The sequence below is a fragment of the Schistocerca nitens genome, chromosome 9 (genome assembly GCF_023898315.1).
Source record: "Schistocerca nitens isolate TAMUIC-IGC-003100 chromosome 9, iqSchNite1.1, whole genome shotgun sequence".
NCBI classification, from domain to species: Eukaryota; Metazoa; Arthropoda; class Insecta; order Orthoptera; family Acrididae; genus Schistocerca; species Schistocerca nitens.
This window is the reverse complement of record NC_064622.1, coordinates 84,368,494-84,378,398: the sequence shown is the minus strand read 5'-3', so window position 1 is coordinate 84,378,398 and position 9,905 is coordinate 84,368,494.

Here is a 9,905-nt window from a genome sequence, read left to right as displayed (position 1 = left end):
GTCCTGCTGTGTCTTTAACAGTTCTCAGTAATTACGGATTTTTGGCGGAGGCCTGAAGATCGATTTGATATTGTGTCTTTTCAGCGATCGGCTTATCTTTCCCGACAAGGAGAAACGGAAGAGAAAGAAAGCAAGTTTTGTTTCTTGCTCCTCGTCGATATTATTATTGTGATTCTTGCTTGAAATGACTTCATTTATTTGATGAGAGTTATAGCCGTTGTCCCTGAATACCTTACGTAGGTGGTGCAGATCACGGGGAAAGGTAATCAGCGTCTGATGCCTTGGCCACACCCTCACTGTCTGTAACTGCACCCGATCAGAATGCCTGCACAGAAGCGCACAATGCTTCACAAACATTGGTGCATCGTGCAAGAATGATATCAGCCGCTGACAACCTGCACCACGATCTCAGCCACTTACGCAGAGTCCTCAGGAACAGCGGCTATAACATAATCAAATAAATGAAGTGATTTCAAGCAAGAATCACAAAAAGACTTCCGACGAGGAGCAGTAAAAGAAACTTACTTTCTTGCCGCTCTGTGGCTCCATGTCGCGAAGGATAAGACACAAGAACAATCGATCTTCAGGTCTCTGACAAAAATCCGTCGGTTACTGAGAACAGTTAAAGAGAAAGTAGAACACTTGTGATCTACAAGATATCTTGCGTGAGACAAGAAACCTGCTTTAGCTGAGAATGCTTTAGGAAAGGACACCGACTAAAATTTAGCGGAACATGCGCCGTGGTTCGCACTAACAGCTACTAGTTAACGAAGCCACTGAAATAAAAATGATCGATAACACCGTAAACAGAGACGATGGCCAGCAGTCTGCACGGCGTGGGATCCAGCGATCGCGGGGTTGAAGAAGCCACATCGAACGCTGAATCAACGTATGAACGTATGCCTATACACTTATCAGCCAGAGCATTATGACCCCTATATGGCCAGTATAACTTCGGCATGGATAACTATGGCGACGTGTCGCGGCTTGGAAGCAATGAGGCCTTGGTAGGTTGATGGAGGAAGTTGACACAAAATCGTCGTACACAAGTCACCTATTTCCAATAAATTCCGCGGAGGGGGCCGATGAGCTTTGACACCACGTTTAATCACATTCCAGATGTGTTCGACAGGGTCCAGATCTGGCGAGTTGGGAGGCCAGCACACCAACTGCAACTCGCCACTGTGTTCCTCGAACCACTCCATCACTCTCCTGGCCTCGTGACATGGCGCACTATCTTGCTGAAAAATGCCACTGCTGTCGATGACGAGGTTTGGTGTGTGGGGCATCTGCGCCCGTACAAAGTGCCCATTTTGACACTCCAAATTTTACCCAATCCAATCTGACCACTGTCACGAATGACGACGATGATGATGAAATGATGAGGGCAACACAAACACAGAGTCCCTGGGCAGATACAATCCCCAACCCGACCGGGAATCGAATCTGGGTCCCCGTGATCCAGAGGCGGCAACACTGGCCACTAGACCACGAGCTGCGGACAGTGCCTTCGGGAAACATGATCATCGTTAAGGAGTGTACGTGGTGTGAAATCAGGTACGAAACTCCTTGGCCGTCATGGTGCCCTGCACGAACTCCATTGCACCCATGGATGCCCACGTAAATGTTCCTCGGAGCGTAAAGTAGCCGCCGGCAGCTTGTCTCCACCTCGCAGTAGAGATGTCAAGAAGCTGTTTCCCTGGAAGACGACGGATTCGCGCACTCCCAGCGGTATGATGAAGAAGGTATCGGTATTCATCAGGTCATGCAACGCTCCGCCACGGCGCCAACATCCAGTGCCAATGGTCAAGTACTCATTTCAATCGTAGTTGCCAGTGTTATGGTGTTAACATTGGCACATGCATGGCTGCAGAGGCCATTCTTTGGGATTGTTCGATGTACTGTGTGTTCAGACACTCTCGTACTCTGCCCAGGAGTAAAATCTGTTCTTATTTCCACAATAGTTCGCCGCCTGTCCTGTTTTACTACTCTGTCCAGTCTACGACGTCTGACATCTGTAATGAAGGGTGGTCGCTCAGTCCCACGTCGTCTGCACGTGGTTTCACCTTTGTTTCGCCACGTGCTGAAGACACTCACTACAGCACTCCTCGAACACCCGACAAGTCGTGCAGTTTCCGAAATGCTCGTGCCGAGCCTCCGGGCCGTTACAACTTGCCCTCGATCAAACTCAGAGAGATCATGCGCCTTTCCCATTCTACACACTGACAGCAAGCTCACTGATACTACATGCACCGTGCGTGTGGTTAGCAGTCATTCCTCGTGAGATGTCGCTGCTCTCGCCTGGACAGGTTTATATCGATAGCAGGCCGGTGGTCATAACGCTCTAGCTAATCACTGTACATGACGATGCCGTAAGTACCAGTGACGTCACAGCCAGCAGCTAGTATATGTAAGGGGCGTACCAGCAGCCCATTGGCAGTCATACCAGTTGACAATGGCCAAGCTCGTGTAATCTTAATCACTTGATCGAAATTTCTCGTTTTGAGGGTACTGAAGGAGCGATCTGTATTTACTTACTAAGAAACATTTAGCAGCCTAGATCACATAAAATATTTCTTTCGTTAAGACAACCGCTTTTGGCAGACTTTCCCTTTCTATCTTCAGGTCTCAAAAATCATTTTGTTGTCAAACGTGTTCATTTTACATTCAACCACACGTCAATTTGGTCAAATGGATAAAAATTACCACATTATAAAAGGTTGAAATTTCTCATTTTGAGAGTACTGAAGGAGCGCACTATATTTACTTGCTAAAAATATTCAACAGCCTAGATCGCATAAATGCAACCGCCGGATGCCCGAAATTTAATGGACTTACCATTGCGAAGCGAGAAATTGAAAAAAAAGTTATGTCTTTGTTTAAGACAACCGTCATCGACAGACTTTGCTTTCATCTTCAGGTCTCAAAAGTCTTTTTGTTATGAAACGAGTTCATTTTACATTGAACCTCACGTCAAGTTGTCAAGTGGCTAAACTTGACAGATTGACGTGAGCTTCAATGTAAAGTCTTACGCAACCGTTTGTCTCAAACAAATAAATATTTTATTAATCGCTTGACACTGTGACGTAACAGTTTATTCCGGTTTGTTGTAGGAGCAGTAAAGTACGGAGCCGTGAACGCTTGCGGTCCAGTAGCTGCAGGATATAGGTTCGTTTCGTTTCCTCTTTAGTCAGAACGCAACTGATGCACCTACGTCAAGTGTCGCCTATGGTAGTAAATCAACCTGCCAGTAGAACGCTACGACATTTGTACTCCCTTTGAATCTAAATAAACTACGTTAGTTATTCTCCGATTTTGTTCAGTCTTTACTTTTTGTTATTGCTAAAATGATTCTGTCCAAATTTCATTTCGTTTTATATGACATTTTTACGTAAAAATCACAAAAAAAACCATTCTGGTATTTCAAAACTGATCTATTAATGGCAACAGATTAGATTTCAACATCGTATGGAGCTATTATGAAACGTTCAGCTCAGTTAACTACAATCTTTCATTTTATAACATTTGTAATTTTTATTTGACGAAATATTGGAACCTTATAAAATTAATATTCAGTTTATTTTGTTATGTGAGTGCGTGTGTGTGATTGAAAGAGTGAATAAGAGACATATGAAAATTCTAGATGTTAAATTTTCTGAAAATCTATATGAAATCCAAACCGTGGGAAAAATTCCTGGGAAGAACCACGAGTCATGTGAAATATGTCTGAGGGAGCATGCTTTTGTAAACGGCAGCCAAAAAAGAAGTTGGAATCGAATACATTTGTTATTTAATTTTGGATTTATTTCATGCTTTATTTGGTTTATAATTAAATCTAATGCAATAAATTGAAGTTTTGCTTACGTAAAATTACTTTCTAAGTTGTGTTTGGATACGAGGGCATTTTACCGCGAGAATAACTTAGAAAAAATGTTATTATTGGTCATTCAGATCAATAATAGCCAATCAGAATCGAGAGCTTCCAGCGTGGGAGAGGGACAGGAGTACTATCTATACGAGGACACTGCCTAGGAGAGTCGCCTCCGGACGACTGTAGCGAACATATCATGTTAGATCACTCTTCTCCCATAGCATGTAAAATGAAGAATTAGGGACGTAAATTCGACATGGTTATCGGTAATAGAAAGCGACTTTAGTGGGAAGCATTTTAGGGAACGTGTGGTAATTTTATGTGCTTGCCTGTGGAAGATAACCGCTTGTGAAATATACTGGACGAACTTAGAACATCCGCGTGGCATGTTTCGCATTCGTGACGGAGTGTTATAGGGAGCCCTTCCGTAAAGGCAGACCACTGAATCAACCGAAGGTTTAACTCACGTAAAGTTGTGGGTCAGTGACTATTAAGATCGTGAATAATATTCGGTTCGAACTTGCAAAATTCTGGCTGCTTTCGTGTGACTACGTGTAGCACATCCTTACAACTGTAAAATTGCAAAGACAATAGTATCGCAGACGTCGCTACGGACGTGACTGCCATTTCATGAGTCTTAGTGGCAATAAATAGTCAGCATGACTTTAAACATCTTGCTACAAGAAGGTAGAAAGCGTACGCCCGATGTTTATCAAGAACTTTCAGGAACTAATTTTTAACTAGAGTTTCACAGCCCGGTAGATATTAGGTAGTCCGCAGCTCGTGGTCTTGCGGTAGCGTTCTCGCTTCCCGCCTCCTGCCTCGAGATGACTGGGTGTTATTGTGTCGTCTTCATCATCATCATCATCCTCATTACGGTTGGAGGAAGGCAATGGCAAACCACCTCCGCTAGGACCTTGCCTAGTACGGCGGTGCGGGTCTCCCGCATCGTCCCCTACGCTCCTCGGAGTATGGGACCTCATCATCATCATCAGATATTAGGTGGTGATTCCTTTAACGCCGCTTTGTACCACCTAGACAGTAGTTGCTACGACACAGTTAAGGGACAACGAGCAGACAAGAAGCCTATCGAGGTAGGTGGACTAAACTGTGTGAATGTGATAACAATCCGAAGAGAATAGAAAACCTTCCCGCCGCAACACGGCTGAAAACTCGAGAACTTTTTATTCAGTGTTAGCACCACGAAACTCTGCATACTAATAATTTAATAATTAATCACCATCTACTAGAGATATTCCTTCATCCTCATGTCATGTTTGCTGCTACAGTCGTTACATGCTCGATAACGCCTCGAAAGTGTGTATATGTCAACACACAGTCCGCGCAGAATGCCGTGGCTAGTATATGCGCAGGAGGTAGGCTAAACGAGGTAAAATGTCCTTCTTTTACCAAAAAACAGCAGAGTTTAAACAGTCTCACCTCATTAACATTTTGTGCAGATGCAGTTGCAAAAGAATTCCGAAAAAGTGGTTTATTAAGTTTATTAAGTGAGGAACTGAGGTAAAGTAATGACAACAGCTTATGAAAAAGCACATTCTCGTTACAAAATAAACGTTTAATGTCTTCACTCATGTTGTTCCAAAACCCACAACGTGCTGACATGAGAAAAGTTTCCAACCGATTTGTCATACACAATCAGCAGTTGACTGGCGTTTGCCTGGGGAAACGTTGGTGTGATGCCTCATGTAAGGAGGAGAAATGCGTACCATCACGTTTCCGACTTTGATAAAGGTCGGATTGTAGCCTATCGCGATTGCGGTTTATCGTATCGCGACATTGCTGCTCGCGTTGGTCGAGATCCAATGACTGTTAGCAGAATATGGACTCGGTGAGTTCAGGAGGGTAATACGGAACACCGTGTGGGATCCCAAAGGCCTCGTATCACTAGCAGTCGAAATGACAGGCATCTTATTCGCATGGCTCTAACGGATCGTGCAGCCACGTCTCGATCCCTGAGTCAACAGATGGGGACGTTTGCAAGACAACAACCGTCTGTACGAACAGTTCGACGACGTTTGCAGCAGTATGGACTATCAGCTCGGAGACCATGGCTGCGGTTACCCTCGACGCTGCATCACAGACAGGAGCGCCTGCGGTAGTGTACTCAACGACGAACCTGGGTGCACGAATGGCAAAACGTCATTTTTTTCGGATGAATCCAGGTTCTGTTTACAGCATCCTGATGGTCGCATCCGTGTTTGGCGACATCGCGGTGGACGCACATTGGAAGCGTGTATTCGTCATCGCCATACTAGCGTATAACACGGCGTGATGGTATGGGGTGCCATTGGTTACACGTCTCGGTCACCTCTTGTTCGCATTGACGGCACTTTGAACAGTGGACGTTACATTTCAGATGTGTTACGACTCGTGGCTCTACCATTTATTCGATCCCTGCGAAACCCTACATTTCAGCAGGATAATGCACGACCGCATGTTGCAGGTCCTGTACGGGCCTTTCTGGATACAGAAAATGTTCGACTGCTGCCCTGGCCAGCACATTCTCCAGTTCTCCCACCAATTGAAAACGTCTGGTCAATGGTGGCCGAGCAACTGGCTCGTCACAATACGCCAGTCACTACTCTTGATGAACTGTGATATCGTTTTGAAGCTGCATGGGCAGCTGTACCTGTACTCGCCATCCAAGCTCTGTTTGACTCAATGCCCAGGCGTCTCAAGGCCGTTATTACGGCCAGAGGTGGTTTTTCTGGGTACTGATTTCAAAATGGTTCAAATGGCTTTGAGCACTATGGGACTTAACTTCTAAGGTCATCAGTCCCCTTGAACTTAGAACTACTTAAACCTAACTGACATCACAAATATCCTGCCTGGTTTTTTTACCAAATAATTTCCGTTAAATCTTTTGATAAAGATTCCAGGGCGTGCGCCGCGATTCTATCATCGCCGACCGGCCGAAAGGCTTTACACACTATCGGCCTCCCCTTCTGAACAAACGAATGAAACCGGCCAGCGCTTTGGACGATAACTGGTAACTGCGCATGGGCCACCATACCCTGCACGGGCTGTAATTGTTAGGCATTCTCTGACTAGATATTAAATATTAAAATATATCTCCAGTATTCTTTGAAGTAATTTTATCGACATAAATGTATGTATAAACAGAACAACATTCACTACTAATCGATCAGTCGTCATATTGATACAATTATAGTGCTTGGTTCTGTCATTTAGACAGGTCGGATATTTTGTGACATTAGAACTTGCACTTGAGAATGGCTATAGAGCCGAAATCTTGATTGTGTGAAATAAATGAATAGTAATTTACAGTTTAATGGTGGAGGTTTTTTCGAAAACGGTTGCGTATGTAGCGGGAAAGCCGCGAGTCCATGGTTAAACTTGCGAACTCCTTTCCGAGAGAGTCGGGTCCATTTGCACCCGACAACCGACCCAGGTGACGAGAAGACTGCAGCGAAGACTTAAGTCTATTTTTACATGCCACACTTCTCCACCCTCTGAGTTAGAGGTGGACGCTCTCGAATAAGAGTATGTTGTGTGACACCAGTATCGATGTTACTTATACTAATCTCATAGTTTCTTTGCCTGCTTATGCTTAATGTGACTTCTGTATCACCAAGAGCTTTGATGTAACATCTATGTACATTTTTTATTTATTATGTACGTTCATTTATGTCACTGTAATTAATCTTCGAAAGTAAATTTTAAATGTAATGTTCTGCAAAAGATTGGAAATGTTTAAACTTTACTTGTAATACTTGTTCATGCGTAGCGTACTTAGGTTTGTTATCATGCAGAAGCTGGAGGGAAGTCCCTCCGCAACAAAATCCGCCTGGCGGAAACTGAGAAGTCCGGTTTGGCTGTCGAACTGTAAGGCTCCTTTGTGGCCTGAGTAAGATGGTGGCTAGCATGCGAAGTGTTCGCATCTTGTGTGTTGAACGAGGCAAGACGAGCAGCGGATGTGGAAGACATTTGGCTCACTATTTATGGCGTACACTGGTTAGCTCTGTGCTATGAAAATCTGTCGCTAAGTAGAGAATTTTCGGAGCTTGTCATAGAGCAAGAACCATGGATACCGTCGCCACCTTTTCTTTGCGTAGCAACAGGAAATCGGCACAGCCACTACCTTCAGCTGAGAACTGTAAAATTGAAAGGACCAGTTTTTTTTGTTTCTTATCCAAATATCAATGTTGTTGTGTTTAAATTCTGTGTTTAAGACCCGTATTTTATCCTGAGTCATTTATATAGAGAGGATTCTATTCAAAGTACTGCGACATTCCCGAGTATCCTATTTTACTGATCTGAAGAGTACCTGATTTCTATAACAACAGTTAATAAGTTTTGTGGAGTAGCAAATTTCTTTACCATTAAGTGAGGTTGTTTTCCTGAAAAAAAAATAGGATTTCACTGAACCGAAAAGTGACTGATCTGTATAACAACAGTTAATAAATTTTGTGGAGTAGCATATTTCTTTACCATTAAGTGAGGTTTTTTCCTGAAATACATTGTAACCTCCCCGCAATAATTTTATAAGTCAATAATAGTGAAATTGTAACCTCCCATCAAGAATATGAAAGTCAATGTTAAGTGAAATGTTGTCTTCCCACAAAAGTGAATAATAAAAATGAGCCAAGCGTAACCTCCTTGCAAAATTAAAGAATAATAATGGCCCAAATGTAAACTCCCCACAAACATTAACTAATGAAGATTACTCATTAAACCCACAATAATATTAATTAAATAATGAACCATGAACTGTATGTAACATCTTAACACAAATAATTAAACCTGATAAATTTTATAAGGACAGCAGCGCTGACCTACGGCCCTGTGAAATAATTAAATCTGATAAATTCTTACCGCAGTAAAACTGCGTCTATATCTGCTCTTATTTTTCGGCACAGCTCTGTGCAATGCTGGCGTATATTTAATTTTGATTCTTGGAGGAAATGCATAGGAAATATTCTTTAAATTGAAATGAATGCTTTTTCTTCAAAAGAGTGGAAAAATTCTTTAAATTGAAACGATTACTTTTCTTTAAAAGATTTACTTTATAACAAAAATTATTATTGGGGCATTTGTTGAACAAATTAATTACAATTACCATACATTACTAGATGTGCGCAAAAATTATTACTGGGGCATTTTTTGAACAAATTAATTACAATTAACATACGTTATTAGCTGAGCGCAATGTTGCTTCATTACCTTCTACAATAATATACATATCGTCCACCACATTCCTGACCAGACTCGTGGGCAGAGCACACCGCGGACGCATGCCGACTCGCTACACACTACTGTATCCGACTTCTACTACAGACAGAGTACAACTCGCAACTGAACTCTCGCGCGGTCAAGCGCAGACTAGCAACGATAAATAACTCTCTGGTCAGAGATTCTGTCATGCCTCGCCATCGCTGGTAATGAATACATATGAAACGTACGCGTTTCATAAACCTCCATTGAGGGGGCAAAAATTTGGCAGCGATGGTGAGTCATTTGGACTTGCCATGAGCAACAAATTTTTCTTAACTAATTAACTTTACAATTACAGAATATATACAGATGTATATAGGTGTAGAACATGAAGTAAATATAGTGCACATGCACTGAGTAGAGAACATATCAGGCAAAGACAAAATATATACAATGAGTACAAAACATATTCACAAATGGCAAAAGTGCACACGCACAGTAGCACAGAACATATCAGCAAATCACAAAAAATGTATATGCAATGAGTAGAAAACATGTTAACAAAATGACAAAACTGCACATGCGCTGTAGTTCAGAACATATCAGCAAATCACAAAATGTATAGGCCATGAATACAAATCATGATAACAAAATGAATTTTAATATGTTACAAGAATTAGGATAGGAAAGGGAAGGATTGCGACATGGTTGTAGCACTTTAGGTTGCACACAGCTGCACTAAAAGTCCATATCTTTCTACAGAAGCACAACACCAAGTGAGGCAATCTAAAGTTCTTTTCCCAGAAATATTAATCAGCGTAGCCAAGACACTGAAATG